This window comes from Diuraphis noxia, unplaced genomic scaffold (genome assembly GCF_037042655.1).
Source record: "Diuraphis noxia isolate RWA-SAM2 unplaced genomic scaffold, SU_Dnox_SAM2 contig0002, whole genome shotgun sequence".
NCBI classification, from domain to species: Eukaryota; Metazoa; Arthropoda; class Insecta; order Hemiptera; family Aphididae; genus Diuraphis; species Diuraphis noxia.
Window position 1 is genome coordinate 23,700,161 of NW_028301712.1, and position 16,301 is coordinate 23,716,461.

General features: G+C 29.4%; 1 protein-coding gene across 1 annotated transcript in view; it reads left to right on the plus strand.

Moving 5' to 3' along the window:
* The first annotated feature begins 3,328 nt into the window (after positions 1 to 3,328).
* LOC107164547 (uncharacterized) overlaps positions 3,329 to 16,301 on the plus strand; it is a 58,226-nt gene continuing 45,253 nt past the window's right edge. The window contains exon 1 of the mRNA XM_089218524.1: positions 3,329 to 3,582. The gene's annotated coding sequence lies outside the window, so the exon portion shown is untranslated. The remainder of the gene's footprint in view (positions 3,583 to 16,301) is intronic.

Consider the following 16,301-nt stretch of genomic DNA (forward strand, 5'->3'; position numbering starts at 1 on the left):
CCCCCCAAAAAAAAAAGCTAGTACTACTAACTCTAGCTGTACCACTTGAACCATACATGCATTGCCTCATGCCTGTACCTATATTAGCTATTTTGTAAATGGGCATTTAGGAATTAGTGATAAAATATTATACGATAATTTTATAACAGGACAAAATATAAAAACTAATAATCTACTTTAAGTTGTTTTCTGCAACATCTGTAATTCTTAATCTTGGTTTTAACGTCCATGGACATGCAATGTTATGGTTATTAGGACTATTTTAGTATTTTCCATGTTAAGATTACCATTTTGAATTTGAATATCGTCTGATAATTGATTTAGTAGCATTTCAGTTTTATATAGGGAGGAGGGAACTCAGGGAACAGACATTTTTATCAGTCCTTATAGATAAAGATAGGCATCTGAAAAAAAATCATTTGATTGAATTTAATAATAATTGAGAAATACAAATTTTTCGCGTAATTTTCAGTTAAAAATAAGCAACTAATTGTCTACGTAAATTTACAAATCTACTCTGTAATTGCCGGCTTTTCCCTAGACATTTTCTTTATGATATAACAAGTTACGTTATGTAAATATAGAGTATTTTTATTGTCTTCCGAATTACAATTATTTATCGATTTTAAATTTAAAAATCACAATATGTGACACGCTTTACCAATTTCTGTTCTTTATTATTATGTACATTGGTTCATATTGATATAGGTACACTTATGTATATAGGTATTATAAGTCACAGTAATATAATGTATACATATTATTATTATACGTACGTCTGTATTATAATATTTATCAACAGATTCAATTTTATGTTATGATAGGCAAGCCATGAATCTTAATACTACATATTATGATTACATGAACGTACTATAATATGTTGGTTTATAATATTATATTGACGTTGATTTCTTTTCGATGCGATTTTAATCGAATACCAACGTTTTCTCTAAACGCACGTTTATTATTATTATTACTATTATTATCATACCATGTCGTAGATCGTAATACACTGTATAATATATTTACTTCTACGTATATAATATAATGTAAGCGTATATACAGTGTAATATACAGTACGCAATAAATAGAAACACGGCATCGAAATATACGACCGGAACTTCGTATAGAACATAATAATATCTATCTAATGGATATAGTTTATATTTACCTACATGAATTTATACCACTGCAGCCGCCGCGTGTGCCTATAGAAAATTGCATTTAAAATATCGTTAAACATAGCAGCGGCGCATGGACGAGTCTGAATAGGTCTGTTGCATTGTCGGTGATGCAGTTTTACCACAATTGCACGTTTCATATTTTACTCAAGACGACTTTCTGCAGGCCTCTCGACAATAGCTGGTGCACATAATAATATTATTATATCGAATATAAATCGATATTATATTATTTACATAAACGTTATAAACACTGTGGCCGTTGTCGTATCCGCGGTCTGATTAATATTACTATAAACTATGCTCGAGGAATACTTACAGCCATATAGTGTGCACACTGTACATGTGCAATGTGCATGCACATAATGTGACGACGTTGTGTCCGCGGTCTTTGCAGCTTGCTCGCACGACTCGATATTGGTTATTGAACGGTTAAGGTGGGCAAAAAATGAATAGTATGTATTTTACGATTACGGCCGATCGTTGTTGATCAGTCGCTTGTCTATCGGTCATCTACGTATATCGATAACCGTCCAATGCTTGTATAAGCAAGTTAAAGTATTTAAACCACCCAACCGTCTTTTCCTTTCAATATTGTTAAGTTTAATTAAAATAGATTTTAGGTTTTCATCAATATCTAATTATTAATTACTACTAACAAAAATGAAAACGAGAATAGTTTGCTTAATATTTACATAAATTACAACACTGTATAGCAATTAAATGTAATTGAGAAGTTATAAAATGTCGAAAGGTATTGTTATGTTTGCGTATTTCTATTTTATTATGTTTAATAACCACACTGGTGAAATGTCAGTTATTAAAAAACGTATCATAATCATCATCATCACAGTATAATCTGCAAAATCTGTCAGCATCAAAATTGGATTTTGTGAAATTACTGTAGACATTAAAGACATAATCCAAAGTCTTAAAAATTAAAAAGCCAGAAAAAAAGTACAAAAATATAAAGAAGTCGACTGTTTCAAAGACAACAGTGATTTATTTCATATTAAAAATAAATATGTACTCCTACCTATATTTACTTAATAATATTAAAATGTAATTTAGTAATAATAATTATGAGTAATATTTATTTATTTTAATTTTATTATTCTAATATTCTCTTCACCTAACACGATAAAATTCTATGAACACTAAAATATGTCACTCTATAGTGTAATATTTATTATAATATATTTAATAGGGCTATATTATCTGACGACTCAAATGCTCAAAGTTCACAAAGTACTTTATCCGGGTCTGCAGTATACGGAACTTGAATGTGGGCCACGCAATTATCATGTTATATTTTGTAATAATTGTTAAAAGAAAAAGACGAGAAGAGATTCTAATTTGGTTTTTGAATTTCAGATGTTTGACGTTTAAAATAATATCATGTCGTCATGCATATCTATAATACTCGTATAATTCTTATACCTACGTATTTCTATAATGTTGTGTATTTATTTATCATTTCGTGGGCGGTGAATAGGAGAGCGTTGACGACCATCATTATAATATACCTTTATAATATTATATAGATCGACGAGGTACCTATACCTTATAGTTCGTGTAATGTTCGATATTTTAATGGACGTTTTCGGTTCAAATTAAAAGAGAAGAAAAAAAAATAATCTTTATGATGTCGATGCACAGTGTTACGGCGCGTTATCGTGGTGAGAGGGGTCTCTCTCTATGCCATCGGCGGCGTCGGCGGTGGTACCCATTCTCGTGGTGGTGGCGCGCGGCGCATGCACTGTTGTCGGAATCGTGTCCGATGTGTCGATCGTTCCATTATTATTATTCGACTTAACACATCGCAAACACGACTCGTGTTGGTTTTTTATTATTATTTTTTTTTTAATTCTGTTACATTCTGTCTTTTATCATTATTGTTATTGTATATTTTATTCTCGTTCCGAGGCGCATTTTCTCCTTGTCGTCTTATGCGTGTAATATAAGAGCATATCACCGCCGCCCCTGTTGTGCCCGTCAATCGGTGCGACCGCATCTCATCTGTCCGATCGATTCGTTTCAATAATAATAATATCACTGGTGTTAAGACGTCGGCTTGCGCGTGATCGAGTGCCGCGTGGCTACGTATATTATACGTAATTATAAACGACTTTAATGCTTTTATAAGTTTTGTGGTTTTTTTTACACCGACCAACAGTGACCAGTGTCACGTGTTTAAAAGTACCAGCAAACCAGCGCCGATGAGCGACGATCGACGGAGACCAATACGATGTTAGAATTTGCTACATTGTATTCCATTGATCGTTAATAAGTGTACAAAAAAATTTGTATGCTTTGTGCAGGAAGAGCTTGTAATATTATTTTTACTGCTCGAAACCATTATTGCCTCTGCAAATCGAAATTCTGCTTTCTACGTCACCGGGTAAGTCATTATTGTATGTATATAAAAAAAATTACATCTTTCTGTCCTGATATGATATGAACTTATCGGTTTCGACGAACCGTGGTACGTTCTATACATATATTATAACCTTGCAATAAAATTTACAAAATAATAATTAATTCTTTGTTTCTTCCTGGAAAATCCACTTTTATACACCGGTAGTTTATCACGGTGTATATATTCTGTTTTTGACTTTTTTTGGTTAAAAAGTGTTTTGAATAAAGAATATCTCATAATTTAATGTTAGTTTATTTATTTGTTTATCAAATCAATGTATGCAGTATATGTATTAGGTATACACCGATAGGTACTCAAACTCTCTATTTAGGTATATCAACAATAATTTCTCTGACGATAATATTATTATCATAAGTAGGTATATATTGTATATTATGATATAATACTTATAGTTGTTTAGGTACTACTGATACTAGGCATCATCTAAACATAATCGTTTTAAAATGTTTAAACAATTATTCTTACTGAATAACATAACATTAATAATTGTAGTTGTTGAAATATTATGTACAGTAAAACTAAATAAATAAATATAGACTATTAGATTATAGATTAGTTTCAACCATTCAATAAAAACTAAAAAAAAATATTGCAATATCAATCATAGTATTAAAGACATATTTTTAAATAAGTTGTAGATAAATATGATACTCATACGTTGCTTTATTAACCAGTAGATGTAATATTTAAATGTAGAAATTTTGTTCCCAATGTGTAAATGCATTAAAATGTAATTATTGCTCGGAAAATCCATGCGCGAAAAAATACAGGTAAATAATATAATTTACAAAATTATTAACCACAAGAGAAAAACTTTGCAAATTCAAACAATAGAGTGCAATAGGTGAATTAAATAAAATGTAATTCTATGAATGTAGATGGTAAAAAGGAACACAAAGAACTAAAAGAACGGTTGTCAGTTAGTTGCGCGAGTGTTGCGGATTCGTGCAAAAAAATAAAAACTATATATATATATATATATATACCTGTATAAATAATCGTAGATTTTGCGTACAGATAATATAAGCTTGGTTGACCGGAAACGGATATGGCCGAGAACAATACGCAGAGAAAAGTAATAATCGCCTCGAATACCTAGGGTTCCCGCAAGCAGCTTGATAGTATATAACGTTATGCGGATAGGATATGTAGAGCAAACCGGGCGAATAATATTTCGCATGGTGCCTAATAATAAGATATATATTAAAAAATATGTGCGAAACTTTCGAGGCGATTTGGAGGTTCATATCGCATACGAGTTATAATATACGAGTATACTGGTTCGACCATATTAAAATAGTACCTAACTATACATGATAATATAGGTATGTTGGCATACACACCGCAACCGAATTCGCAACGTTAATCTGAACGTGTGGGAACATAATAATATAATATGTGTGTGCCTGCGTGTAGGGTACATTATACTATATATGTATTATAACAAACACACTTGTTCTCTATCCGGTAAGATTTCTATTACGCGGGACACGTATACTTTTATTATTAACTTCTTGAGTAAATCATTATTACTATTAAATGTACCAATAACCGAAAACAAATTCTTACCATTTTATTCTGCCGCTGTCTATTGTGTCCAGTTTCTAACGAGAATTTACTATTATCGGTCGATTTTTAGCGTTCGTGACCGTTTCGTTACCTGCAGCATATAATATTATATACACACACGCGCATTACATATTATTATGTCCTTGTCTCGTGCAGGACGGTTCTATTGATATTTTTTCATCGTGTCGAAAACGAAGATCGCGTTGGTGGACGCAGATACGCATGAAACCGAATCTATATATAAATATATGGTACTATATAGCGATAGAATTGTTATTTAGCAGCATAACTCCAGTTAATATTACACTAAAAAACTTAAATCTATATGTTATGCGACTAATAAAATTGGTTTGCTATTTTTTAAAGATTGTAAGGTAAAAGGTACGATTTCAAATTATCGTTTTCATAGGGTTGTAACTTACAACTTGTAAGTATACAACTCAAAAACATTTTTAAATGTGCATAATATTCGCCAATTACACAATAGTTATACCTTATAAATAGGGCTGTGAATTTAATGCACTAAAAATGTGTTAAATATGCATGCGCTAAAAACAGGTAAAAATATGCACTGAAAAATTTAAAAAATAGTCTATAAAAACGGTTTTATTGAAAACCTGTTGAAATTAATAAATAATTTTAAAAATGATTTACAAAAATTGTTTTTTATTTACATACATAATATAACAACGATTGTTCTTTACCGTCTGGAAAAATAAATAAATATTTAGAACGTATTTTGAGCTCTTAGTATAGGTACTTGGATCAAAAAATTTAAACATTTTAAGAAGATAAAAATTAATACTAAGCAACCATAAAAATGTGCAATTATATGCCCCTAAAAAAGATTTTTTTTCTAAATTATAAATAAGTCAAAATAAATTTTGATTGAATCAATTTTCTCTGTACAGATTATAGAAAAAACATACAAATACATTAAATGTACAGCCCTGCTTATCATTAGCCCTACATCTAAACGCATGGCTCATCGTTAGGGTGCAGACAATTTTGTTATTTATTAATTAATATAAACAAATATTATTCGATTTTCGTGAGCCAAAACGACATTTCTGTGTGAGCCATTCTATAGCAACCTGGGTAGTGGTTGTAAAACGAAGCTATAAACATTTCTAGAGTATCAAGGAATATAAGTGCGTAAAATTTGGTGCGAATTGGTTTAGCAGTTTCCTTGTCTATAAGCCCCGTCTATAGGTATATTGATTTTAATTGGTATAGATCCACATATATAAGTCATATTTATATAATATATAGATAATAGATAATATAATATAATTATGTCTGATAACAGATTGTAGGATGAGATCACTTCATAGATGTAGCTTGTGTATACATTCATTTAAGAGGTTGTGTTCATAGGCGCAACTAGGGGGGTGCAGCCGTTAATTTAGCAACCCCAGATCAAAAATATTAAAAATGGAAAAATCATATGAAAAAAGTTTTCTTTGTTATACGTAAGATTGTTTTTTATTTGGCGTTTTTGGTGGAAACACCAATTATTTATGATGATTATAGTTATATAATATGGTTGTATCAAATATTAGTTATGTAACATTGACATTTTTATCTGTTTAAACTAAGTTATTATATGAATATATAGGTAATATACCTAATGTGTTTATGAGGTATACTACTGTTTATATACTTAAATATTAGTGTGCTTATGTTTTTACAGTGCATTTAAGATTGGTTATAGTAATTATAAAATTGAAGAATGGTACTTAGGGGTGTGGGGGCGTAGCTGCATCTATGGCCTCTAGTTGCGCCTATGGTTGTGTTATAGTATCTTAATTATTGTTTATTTTACACATAATATGTACGATATAGGTATACCTATTAATTATTATTATTATACGTCAAGTAATTTCCGCTTTTTGGTCGGACGAAGGCATTAAATACATGGTATATAGTTTTCATGTCCAGAGAGAGTAATATAATCAACTTTTTAATTCTCCTAAGTGCACCAAAAATCAAGCGTTCTGTGTAAGTGAAAATATATTTAAAAATAGAAAAATATTCACAGCCAACAACACTTTTCGATACATCATATTAAAAAAAAAGTTTTATATTAATATAATAGTGTTTAGACTTTCTAGTTCATATTATATATAATAATACAAAAGATTTTTAATCAAAGTATAAATCTTTTATATTGTAAAATACTATCAAACCAAATGTTATTGTATAATATTGTATTAACTAAGTCAGTGAAACCTCTAAGTATATGCTAACTGGACACTTTCAGTCGCTGAAATTTTGTACACTATTAATAGGTGTCCGCTATACAGAGGAAGAGAGTTTAGATTATACAAAGTAAGGTATATTTAAGATTATAATGGAAACTTATATTTACGATACATCTATAGTAAAGTTAATATATTTATATTTATTAACTATTTGAAATGTACCAATATAGGGATGTGGTTTATCCCTTATTAATACGCCTTCTAAGTAATTTACAAGGTAATAATATGCTACATACAATACAAACCTCATTTGACCCAGTGTCCCTGTCTTAACTTAAACCCTATTTCAATAAACCAATGGAAATTAATAGTTACATTTTCATCATAACTCATACCTCTATATAAATTTATTATTTTAGATTTTTAAATTCGAAAACAAAATTAAGTTATAAATACTATAAATTATCATCACTTTGGAATAGGTCAATGCTACAGTAAATATTTTTTTTAGAAAATAATTAACAGTAGAAACTGTAGATTTGTTGATGTTTTGACAGGTACTGCCAAGGTCAAATAGGTGTAATGGTTCGGGATTTAAAAGTATTTCTTCAATGGCGTTTGAGAATACATAAGATATCTCAAGTATACATGCGTATATAGAATAATAGTATATAAGAATACGCGAAAATGCGTCGATTCATTTTATATATTATTATCATTATACCTATATTGTATATTATGTTTTTCGCGCTGAAAGACTTAAACGACCGGATGCGCCTGCAAATCGTCGGACTGGATGTGAGATGATTTAATCGTATATGACATCGAATTCAGTTTTGTGTGACGTGCGTACCCTACAGGAAGTGTAAGAAAAAAAGGTCATCCCGTCTGATAAGACAATTATAATATATAGTATGCACCTATAATATTGTCGACCAACGTGCACTACCTATATAGTTATATTATATACAAAATAGAGTTTTATATAGCGTTTTTTTTCCTATATAATTTTTATTTTATTTTATTACTATTTATTTACTGCTATTCCTCACTTTTTCTACCGTATTTTCACTCATTATGTTGTTCAACACAACAGACGCATAACGTATGTATGGATCGTGACAATAGATACGCTCGAGTTGCATGGTTCGCCGCGGATTTATAATAAATCAAACGGAGTTAGAACGCGGCCCACAAATGATACTTGTCATGTTCGATGCGTGTGGAAACATGAAATTATTGCGATATGTTATACAAAATATTTCAATATATATATATATATTATGGGCAAAAATGTGACTTCAATATAGACATACATCGACAGCACTAGCTTGTTGCTCGTGTAAATATTATATTTTAATACGCCCATGTACATCATGATGACGTGTGTGTAATATGTATCATAATATATTTACCTATGTAATAACTTTACTTATGTAACACTGTATAACTGCACAGTCGATGAAATATTATAAAAATATAAACGTTTTCGGTATTGTCGGTGGTGAAGAGTTTGCCGTTGGTTTTGTATATTTTTTTATTATTCGAGTAAGAACAGACTGAAAAAAATGTATTGTAGCCTACTTTTTGCCTAATATTTGTGTGTTATCCGTTATTGCTTACCGGTATTATAACGCAAATAATAATAAATCATTTGATTTTTTACATTCAAAAACAATCTTAACCACCTTTGTCCGAGGACTTGGTCCATTAACAATAATAATAGGGTCGTTTCTATATCAAGCTAAGAGTATAATAAAATTCATTATTTTATTACACTTTTCCGTTTAATCACCAGCTAATACAATATATTACTTAAAGAGTGACATTAATAGTATTATAAATATTCAAAAATCGCATTTATAGTCTATTATTTTTATATACATATATTACACCAAGGTTTAGTTTGATAATTATAGCTTGTACAATATATGTTTTATACGATAATTTATAGGTTTAATAATTGTATGCTTTCTAAATATTTGTTTTGCTGGTTGCAGGTTACCAACTTATTATTATTGTTCGATTAATAATTTTACTAATTTGAAATTATATATTTATATGAGAGATAACATGTACCTATATGTTAATAATTTCAAATTTTCTAAGCTTTATTTTGTATAGATTTGTGTAATATATTTTAGTTGTCAGATATTTAATTTAAATTATAATAAACAATTTTCCTATGAGTATCATTTTATAAAGAACCAAATCCTAATTTGTATAAATCAATAACCATGTTATTTCATCTTAAAAGATCCATTAATTAATATTCTTATAAAAACTTAAATTTCTATATGATATACCTACATATAATGTATGTAGTTATAATTTATAAATACTTTTTTATTCCTGCATTGTACACTTCAATTAATTATTTAAATTATATTATTTGGGACGAGTAAAATTAAATTATAAATTATTTAGTTGCTTTCGAATTATGGTAGATTAAATATTTCTGAATACTTAAACTCAAGTATAAAAATCTGTAAGTATTGATTTCTTTAACATGTTGCTTTAAATTAAGTGCCTATACAATATCCTCCATTAATTTAGGTATTTATAATATGTTATGTATAATAATTTTAAAAAATACATATATGCTATATGCATCATTTCGCAATAGGTCATGAGTTGATTCCCGAGACCTATTTTATGTATTAGTTGATTCCCGGGTCATTATTAGTTATGTACGAGTTGATTTCCCGGTCTTTAAGAGGTAGGTAATATGTATGAGTTGATTACCTATTGTTATATATCAATTATCAATAGATTGCACGAGTAAAGAGTTTACAACCGTAAAGAGTTCGACCGTCACACACAACTCACTATTATATCCACCGAGACCACGCGTGTATTTATGAAAAAAAAAAATCATTACACATATCGCACTAAATGTTTTTAATAATTTTTTACTAGTAAGTTTCTGAATAAATAATGAATATAATATAATAAAAAAAATGATTGATAAATAAAATTGAATGATTTTCAAAATATGAAAAAACTAAAAAAACAATATTTTTGAGAAACTTGTCAGCCAATTGGCTAAATATTTTACTAAACATTGAAAAAAATATAAAATGACCCAGGAATCAACTCATATACACTTCTTGATGACCCGGGAATCAATTCAACGGTATCGGTGCAGGTAAACAATATACCCGGGAATCCACTCCTTTTCAGTCCATCATTTTATGATATTTTATTATAATTTTAAATAACTATATTGAGTTTATCATAATATATTGATTTTTTGATTACATTAGTGAAGTTATATATTAGGGCATTAGGCATATTAAATAACGCTACCCATAATAATAATTTGAATTGAACCGTTTTTCAAAGTTGTTTCTAGAAAAACTGCATTATTTTCACGTTTCCTCATCTAAATCATTAGGACCATCTACGTAAAATTTCAAACATCTATATAATATCTACGTTTTCAGGTTTTTCATTCATGTGATATTTTCACAATTCTCACGAATAACAATAATATTATGTTTACCGATATTGTTCTAAACATATAAATTACCCATTCCAAATGAAGTACCTAATGTAAAATTTATTCCACGCAAGTCTTCATAATTTGATATTTTTCATTAAGTTTTGGGTGTTAGTGCAACATTTTTATTCAAATCATATTCAAAATGTTCACGATTTGTGTATTAGGTCAATCAAAACTTCTATCGATAAAATATTTAATGTAACAATTAGGTCAAACCTAATCAATAACCGTGTTATATAATATATACTTGTATAATTTATCCACTAATCAATGACTTCCAACAAATTGCACAACACAATTATGATATATGGTTTTAATGAGCTGTGATCTCATTGCAGCACATTGTACAGTAATAATTTCATCGTTATATTTTTATGTGACCGCATGACACCAATAATTAAAAAATTCGATTAAAAAAAATGGCGGCCAAAATCAATCGGTTGTTGGATATTGCGAACGGGTCAACAGGTGGTGACAATAAGCGTAAATGCTCAATACAGATATGTTTGGAAACTATACGTTTATAAACGTCCTCATAATATTTATAACACGTGACACGTCTACCCTTATATAATGGGTATTTCAATAAGGACACTCGATGTTTCATTGTGAAAAAAACAAGTCGTGTGTGAGATATCTACTCAATTTTAATTTTAATTTTATTGACGTTATAGGTATGGCAATTATGTATGGAATATAACATCGTTTAAATGTCCACCACGTCCTCACACAAGCGCGTGCAACGATGGACATTCTGCGTGAACGATTTGAAGGCATGATGATATCACACAATGGTGACATAAACTGGACTCCGAGTTCGTGCCTTTAGACTTTTTTCTTTGGGGCTATCTAAAATCGCAGGTCTATGCAAATAACCAAAAACAATTGATCCCCTCAAAGTCAACATAACAAACGCCATCATCCAGCAAATTCAACTGGATTTATGTGACAAATTAATAGAAAATTGGATCTCCCGAATACGTGCCACCAAGCAAAGCCGTGCAGAAATTGCCATATAACGTTCATTAAAATAAAATAGAAATTGAGTGGATATCTCACACACAAATTGTTTTTTTACAATGAAACATCAAACGTTCTTATTGAAATATCCCGTAATTACTTAAAACTGATATATACAGTGATTTTACTTTTAATAGAAGCAATGATAATAATATGGTAACATCAAAATGTAATAAATAATATGGTCGTCATTTTTTTCCCCCCAAATAATTGCTTAAATAATAATTATTAATGTGTTTATTGAAGCGCGTATAATATACTGTAATGGAAAATATCGTAGCTTATCAAATTAATAATTGTGCAAAAATTGACGTATTCAAGTTATGCGGGAGACGTCAATAAGCCATTTAACTATTCCATTCTTATATGATTATTAGGAATTATATTTTAATTGTATTCGTTTTATAAGAGTGAAAACACGTGTATTATAGTTTCCAACATATTTTTATTTAAAGCAAATAATACTTTCACGTTAAAGTATAATGGTTTGAAATTTGAATTTCCATCGATATGATTCGGATATAGCATCAATATGTATTTTTATACTATTTATTAGTTATGTATAAATATTCAGGACCTAAGTAATACGTTTTTTTAAACTTAAAAAAACTTTTAAAGATTAATTGGATTTATACTCTGCTTTTTTTTTATTAAGCTCAAATAAAAATAATTTATTATATACAGTAGCGTCTCCAGACCTTGGCTATCGGGGGGGGGGGGGGGGTACATGGGATTCAGATACAGTGTTGAAACTTATTTTTTTCATCTTGTGGAATTAATAACTACTTCTCTACAAATAATTTGTGTCTATGAAATGTTGCATAATTAAAAACAAATCATCATAGTATACAAATTTATTTTATTAGTTAATATTACTAAATCTCTACATCTTTTATTTAATGCAATCTGCCTATGAATATGCAAAAGCGCCAAACTCGTTAGTCTAATTAATATAAATGTTTAAATTGATCAATTACTAGGTATGTAAGTAAGTCCACCTCGATCGTCCCCATCGCCACCCCCCCCCCCCCCCATAAGAACGCCCTTGATTATATATTTTCATATTATTAATTAATATACGTTGTCGATAACGGCATTACATAATCAAATATAGTATTATATAAATATAATATATTAATAGAACATTCAAACAAATATATTTTGTTTCTTTTAAATGTGCAACATAATATGCGACTTCTATGTTATACCAAAAACAATAGAATAATAATTTAACCAAATAACAATAGTTTTTTTTTTTTTTTTTAATAGGAACATCTTTTAATATAGTAAAAAAAAAAAATCAAAAATATAGTTTGAGGTATGGTGCGTTCACTGTTCGTGTGTAAGTGTTATACAAAAAAAAATGTATTTATGACTTGTTTGTATGATATTTCAAAAGAATGATTTGTCTGTAATTAGTAAAGGTGCATGTAACGACTACTTCGAACATTATTTGAAGAATATTTTGTAATTTCATTGGTCAGTTTGGAAAAAAATCATTTTGAACCTAATATAATAACATTGAAAAAGTGCACACGTTTGTAATAATGTTATAATTTTTTTCGAAAATGATGTTTCGCAAAATCAGTGCCGTGAGAAAGTTGTGAACAGATATTCAAAATGTAATTTGATATTCTCGCGTTTAATTTAGTATATAATATATCAAGTATATACATACATCAAAACACTATTTTGCACTCGTGTCTGAAACCTATCCTTTTTGTTTAGTTGTCGCTAATGAGAATAACACTTTCCAACGACATTGACCGGCTATAATTTTGTTTGAACGATTCGTTACCGGAAAAGCGATATCAGTAAGAAAACAATCGCGGAGTGGAATGAATTAATTGTCGAAACTCGTTTCGCGTTCAATCGTACACGTCTATATTTGTATATTATTATAATGATATTAAGACGTATAACACAATTCGGCCGGACCGACCGAAGGCAATGGCGATGTGTGTGTATTTTTCGTACACAATACACATATAGCATTATACTATTATAACACTGTACTCTGACAAAGCATTGGTCAATCCGATATCCGTGTGACGACCAGAAGGCCTAGTTGGCAAGGGGGGGGGGGGAGATACGTTCGACAATTAAAATAAAACAATATATTGTGTTTCAGTATGAATTACGATCGGGCTGATCTACATTTTAGTGAAATTTGGTGCCACTGGCGGGAAATCGTGGGGGCTTGTGTCCGAAGTGTCTGATCGATCGAATGCTAAGACTTCACAACGCCGATAGTCGGTGGCGTAACGAATGTACCTATTATTAGTATTAGTACTTGCGGCGAATTTAAGCATAATTATAATTATTATGTGCCTCATCGGGGCAACATTTTACTGGCGCCCCCTCCCCCCTCATAATGAGAAATAGAGATTACATTTCCATAATTATTGATAGTTAAAATATCCTTATTTAATACATGACATATTGGTATGTTTTTCGGAAAGTAAATAATAATATAGGTACATTTAAAATAAGTCTAATTTTTTAAAACTATTGAATTGAAACCTACATGCTTTAGAGAAACATCAAGTGTTATATTTAAAAATGTATCGATCTTCAACATCAACAAGGGTGGTTTTTAGAAGTAAATCATTTTTATATTACAAAATATATATAATATATGCTACGGGTAATGTTAAAATTTGGATAAAGTCGACATTAAGCAGGATAATACAACATTAGCCAACTTTTGAGATTACCCGCCATGCATATTATGAAATGTTGGTTAATGTTAACATTAACAGGATAATATGATATTATTCAAGAATTTTTGGATAATGTCTTAACAACGATAACAATTTACAAAATCATTTTAAATTACTAACAATATTGAATATATTTAAAACACAATTAGTTATTACCATAAAATGCATAAATTATTAATATGAGTTTATTTTTCATTTTATATAGCATTTCGTATAGCTATAGCATGTAAAATTATAATAAAAATGTCATGCAATTTAGATAAATAATAAACCTATATATTATATTATATTGTTCACTTTATCGGTATGATAACTTACCAACTCGGTTATAGGGTAACTAAGATATTATACTCTAGCAGTCCAACACTTTATCATTGTATATAATGCTAACAACACTATTTAATACATAACTTTTAAAATTATCCAATATTGACTGGTTAAAGTTAACATTATCCGGATAATGTTGATATTTCATGTTTATAACGAAAAATTACGCATTAGCAAAAACGAATGGCTAATGTCGACTTTATCCAAATGTTAACATTACCCGTAACATATATAACATTTATCATAGGAGATATATTATTTACAATTTATAAGATTAATTAATGGTGAAAAGTGAAAACAATAATTTAATAATAAAATTTAGTATAATTTAGATATAGATACAATTCATGTAATTATTTTTATTTTTATATATATTTCTCACTTTAAACCCAATGGCCCATGTTGCCGAGGGTATCATTAATAATAATAAAAAAAATTTTATAATACCTACATCTATTCATCATTGTTCATGCAAGTCTTTTAGATTATTAGGTTTTTTTGATAGCAAAACAAGTATAAACTTCAATGATTCTGAAATCTAAATATCTGATCGTTGTACGACATAGTTTACTTTATGTGTAGTTTCTTCAGAAAGTACATTAAGTATTCGAATATATTGAGGACTTTTTACTTTGAGCTAGTGCAACTTCTAATCCTATTATTATTTAATTTGTACTTAAACTTCAGAAAGTTTAAATTTCTTCTCCTTGTAAATTCGTTGCATAGGACAAGTGTTTTATACAACATTTACTAACATTGTTTCTTAATTACTAGCAAATATTATATTATATTATATAAATGTATAGAACGCATTATGTAAAAAAATACTCCAATAAAAGCGATTGCTATTTACAACTTCTGTACGTGTACAATTGTTAAAATGTATCATTATTCACTAATGATGTGTATTTATAAATAACGTTATATTTTACGTGAAACTCAACACAGACCACAGACGTCATATGATGAAGTTGACATGTTGTGCCGGAAAGCGAAGGAAAACTTATGGGTATACATGCAATCATCAAAATTTCAGCGTGTACCTTGATGTCCTTAACTATATTATTTGTTTATATTTTATTTATTGTTTTTTCATTTCCTTTAATTGCCAGTAGTTTTTTACGCATTTTGTTTTACTGTATGGTTCCGGTACGATTTGGGTTGGACGCAATTATATATGTATGTTATACTGTTGTTAATTCTGCGATGAACTACTTGCGCGGAGCTGTATTAATTAGTCCGACACCGCCGCAACGACGTGTTAGGCGCACATCCTCGAGTGACTTCATCGTCACCATCACGCAGAGTTATTCGGCCGAGACGGATGCAAAC